We start from the raw sequence: 3,734 nt of genomic DNA, 5'->3' as shown, positions 1-3,734 counted from the left end.
AGTTGACAAACGCTGCAAACAGTGAAGAATGAAATATGTTGAAGTTAACAATGTTTTTGGGAGGAGTTGGTGGTGGGTCCTGAGGCGAGAGCAGTTGAGAACCACAGATTAAGTGAATGCTCACTCTTTGAGTGTGAGAGACACATTGAGCTTAAAACTCACACAACTGACGCAGATCTCACACTCTCATGCCAAACACACTTTTTCTCAAGCAAAATGTTGTTTTTTTCTCAGTCAGTCTATGGCTGGGGCCCTGTAATGAATATATGAATAAATCCTTATTCATGGGGCGAACCAGCATGTAACAATGTGTGTTTGTTTGGCATATATTTCATGTGTTTTTGGGATGTTGGTAATAGGATCCACCCCCCCAAAAAAATGACATGCCAAGCTGTAATCAAAAGTTTGCACCCCTTACATTAAAGTGAAAAAAAAAAAAAAAGAAACACAAAATTTCAGCTTTTAAACCTTTAACTTCACTGTTTGGTGAACTTTTTTTTTGGCCACAGGGAATAACCAGTTTCTCATAAATAGCCACTGTACGTATCCAATGCTGCACACTAAACACCAAATGGCAGATAGCAAAAGCAAGTCGGCGAGCAAAAACAATCAAAGTAGAGGATCGTCCGTGTTACTGGGCCCGTTGAGCAGGCTCTGATGCACTTTCATATAGGAAATGGACTTGAGCTGGTCACTTCCAGTCTTGTGATTACTCAAAGCGCTTTCACACCGCAGGTCACACATTCACATACTGATAGCAGAGGCTGCTCTGAAAAGTGTTCATCAGTATTATACTATTCCCTTCCATGGTGACTTCAAACTTCTAAAAGTGTCCTTACTGATCTGATTATACACATCGTACATAAATCACCATGCACTTGGAAAAGTTTCAAACTGTTTCCAAACATGTCAGCCACATATATCTTCACTCCGCCGAGTGCCATCAGACTCCATTGAGTTTATCATTCATCACTTGCAGGCTTCACATATCTGTCCTGGAGGATCAGGCTTGTAAGACTTGTTTCTGCTTTAACCTAACACAACTGTGCTCTGAGATAAGGTTATTAAGCTACACGTGGAATGGTCTTTGAAAGTTGCGTGGGCAGCAGAAGCAGCAGCAGCTGTTTCCCAGGTGTTTGGATGTGTGTGGCTTCACCATCTTGTCTTAATCGTAGCCTCCTCAAAGAACTGGCAAGACTTCCAACGAGCCCCGTCATTCCTTTACAGAGGGGTAAAGTCATAGAAACCGGCGTTACGTTCCCAGCAGCCAGGTGGACTTATAACATGAGTCAGTCAAGAGGATGGGAGTGAAATAACACATCTTGAGAAAGCAAATCTCATGCTCAGTGTTTCCATAAACAAAGGGAGTGAGAGTGAGAATCCAAACAGCTTCAGGGTGCATATGGTTAAAACAAAAAGGCATTATTATTTCTCACTCTGATTATTAACAATGAACGCAAAACTCTTTCAACTGCTCTTGAATGGGAGCCGAGAGCTCACCCCCTTCCCCCCCATACGAAAGACTCCTTGCACCACCATCATGAATCTGCCATTTTGTTTAACACAACTCCTCTGTGGCGAGCAAGGCGCCGCAAGACGCTTTCCAAGTGCAAGTTTCAACAGCTAGCGCGGTGCACAAGCACACCTTTTTCCCTCATGTTGGAGAGGAGAGGCCTAAAACAACAAACCGCCAGGCGAGGAAAGGGCTGGGGAGGGGATGAGGGTGGGAGGGAGACAGAAGGGATGAGTCATCCAGCAAAGACAGAGTCTAGTTAAGGCTCAGCTTTATATTGTGCCATGCTGCTCTGACAGCCATCTGTGGGGTTGAAATAAAGACGTGATTATTTTAAGCAGTATTTAATTATAGGCATCATTATTAATGGGGTTATTAATAACAGCGTGGTGAAAGATGAGAAGAAATTGTGGAGATAGTGGAAGCAGTGAGGGTTTTCCTTGGATCCAGGGCTAAGGACTTAGATAAGTAGCTCGAGCACTGCACACATACAGAACGACTTTGAATAAATGTTTCGAGGAAGTGGTTGCTTCGTATGAAAATGTATAGAAAGTTCATTTGATGAACAGCACAGACCGGCGGTTGAGTCGGGTTTAAGATTGATCCATCAGCCGCCTCGCTGTGGTCGCCATGACAGCAGTACCCGTATGAAAAACATCAGCTGCAGATGAACGTACCTCAATCAGGCAATCTTAACATACATGATATATAAGACAATGTTTACAACAACCTGGTGACATGTGAGATACAACTTGACCACCAATAGCAATAAAGTGCTTTGTCATATAAAGGTGTCCTACCAGCTACTTAGCGTATTTAACGACCAAAGACTAGTTGCATTATGTGTATTTGGATATTCATGCTCAGACCTCCAGCTCAGCGGGCAGGACGTGTGGATGACAGGAACTTGATGTGCTCAGTTGTAAAGTGTCTCGAGATGACACCTGTTATGAACTGAGCGATACAAATGATCTTCTTTGGTCTGAAGCAGTAGATCTCGAAAGAAAACGTGCAGCTCCTTCCTGTTTATGCTCGCTGATTTAAAGGCCTTGAGATCATTTTTAAGAATTGTTTCGTAATGAACTACGCCAACATCTCCATCTCTTCTTCTTTTAATCGTTTTATAATCTGCTCATGATCATTATTCAAAGTGCAGCTGAACTACTTTTACTCTTCTATTCACTCATTTGGTTGTGTTGCTTTTACTTGACAATGACATACCTTTTATGTTGTTGTTCTCCGTGTACATTTATTCCTTTGATTCTTCTTTAACATTTTGTAAAGACTAATCACTGTCTGGCCCTTTTAATGCTTAATATTTTTTAATCCTGAGTTCCTGCCTTTGCTTAATTGGTTAAATCCCTTAGTAAACTTTTTAAAGGTGCTACATAAAAATGATTATCATTTCTGACAAAGGTTAGAAAGGGAAAGATGGAAAATGATAATGACATTATTTAGGATTGTTTTGTTGTTGATTAGGATATTAATGATGGAGGATGATGCTGGCGTAATATCGGCGTCCCAGTTTTTGAGTTCATAATGGCATTACAGTGTTACGTGACATCGAGCGCAAAAGGGCATGCACAGTGAGCACACAGCAGGAGCTCCACATACATGCGTACACAGGCACACACACACACACACACACACACACACACACCTCTGGTCGTTACACATCTCATCACGCTTCTGTCACTGACACCGGGGGCAGACCAGTGGAGGAACTACTTCACCGTACCATTCTGTATCTGAACTTCACACACACATTCGAGGCCTAACAGGCGTGCAAGTATTACCCCTTCAAATGGCTGTAAGCAGCAATAGGCACGTTTGCTGAGGCCTCCCACCAAAGGATTTGGCTGCTGACTTGGACTCATTCGTTTTGGACAGACGTACGTTTGCAGAACAACAACGAAAGATCCTGTCACCACCACATGCTTCCTCTGAAAGTCGATCCACAAATATTTGTATTTACTTCTTAACATTGGAGGGAAGAAAACTGTGACACCAAATAGTTAAACATCCTCTTTCTTCCACATCCTTAAACATCTCAGTCTCTCTCAGTGGGGGGGCCTGACTGATGACAGAGCCGAGGTGTCCTTGGCGGTTTGTGGTTCTGACCTTAATGACCTGCGTGTAGTTGAGCCAAGTCGCCCAGATCCAAAATAAATCTCCCGCATGATATAGAAATCCCTATTATTAAAGACTTGAAGCACTTAAA

The sequence above is a fragment of the Symphodus melops genome (assembly GCF_947650265.1).
Source record: "Symphodus melops genome assembly, chromosome: 22".
NCBI lineage: Eukaryota > Metazoa > Chordata > Actinopteri > Labriformes > Labridae > Symphodus > Symphodus melops.
Note: the sequence above shows the minus strand (reverse complement) of the source record.